Here is a 1,441-nt window from a genome sequence, read left to right on the forward strand (position 1 = left end):
AAAAAAAAAAAAAAAAAAAAAAAAAAAAAAAAAAAAAAAAAAAAAAAAAAGCAGCATTACTCCATGCAGAAGTGCTGACATATTTTATGTAGGTCAGACTGGAAGGACAGAGAAGTGCAAAAGGTTAAGAGAAAGGCAAAGAACATGGCCAAAGCATCTATAATTACTTCTGCACAACAAATATTTATGTGAAGACTCTTCAGTGAACATTCCTACGTAAGGAGTCTTCAGTTTGAAAAAAAGGAGATAACTGAATGAGGTGTATATAATAGATGTCAATAAAGCCCAAGTACACAGAGAAATTGAATGGGGATTAACTGTCCAATGTGTGTTCCAGCACAAGAGTAAGGGTGAGCACCACATAAAACTAACAGAAGGCAGATGGAAAAAAAGCAAAAGGAGGTGGTTTTCCTCACAGTGTAAAGCTGAGTTTTGCATAGTATTATTTCAAACAGGTTTGAAAAGTGAGTAGGAAAATTCATAGAAGAAAAACTCATAACCAGTTATTAATTTAATCCAAGCCATATCTATCTGAAATTAATCAAAGGGTGGGAGAGTGTATGTGAGAAAATTTGTATATGATTATCTTGTTATATACTTCTACAGGCAGCTGCCCTTGGCCACTGCAAGAGACATTCTTACATTCTTTGCAGTGTATAATGAAATGGTGAAAATTGTTATGGATATTTTAAATATTACCATAAATGTTTTATAGAAATAGAGTATCATGTTTTAACAATTTTAGGAACATTATGCCATAAATTACATATTTTCCTTGTGGTATGAATTACCTATTTATTTTTTCTCTCTCCAAAGGATAATAGGAATTTGAGCAGGAGATGAGATAACAGTCCCATTTGCTGTCTCCTGTTCTGGTCACATAGACCATCTCAAAAAGAATGCAAACATTTTTCCTAAATTTATGTTCCTAAGCTTGACTAGATCCAAGCAAAAGACCTATACAGATATTGCATTTTTTTATTACTTCCAGTATGGACCTGAAATCAGTCTCTCAAATATTCTGGATTTTGTCCCACAGTAACTCCTACTTCCTGAAAAACATGCCAAAACACAGAAATTTAGAAGTATGGTAGGAGGTCAGTAAATAAGTAATGATAATTTCCCTTCCACTAAGCAGCAGCAGGAAAAAAAAAGGCCAAACAAACCCACAACCAACACAAAGCCAAAGGAAAAACCCAGGACAAATGGTAGAAACAAAACAGATAAAAGAAATAATTGAAGAAAAGAGTAAAGACAAAAGATAAAAAAATAACATTCAAAATTCACTTATCAAGCCCCCATATTTCCCCTTATTATAAATGGATAAAAATTCATCTACTGGCACATTGAAACATGACTTTCAGTATTAAATGGCTATATAATGTGGGATAGTGATCTCAATTAGCTGGGTGCCTTTAAATTCTAAACCTCTTTCCATTTT

Source organism: Empidonax traillii, unplaced genomic scaffold (assembly GCF_003031625.1).
Source record: "Empidonax traillii isolate 1590-97213 ecotype Southwest subspecies unplaced genomic scaffold, ASM303162v1 scaffold37:size1818073, whole genome shotgun sequence".
NCBI lineage: Eukaryota > Metazoa > Chordata > Aves > Passeriformes > Tyrannidae > Empidonax > Empidonax traillii.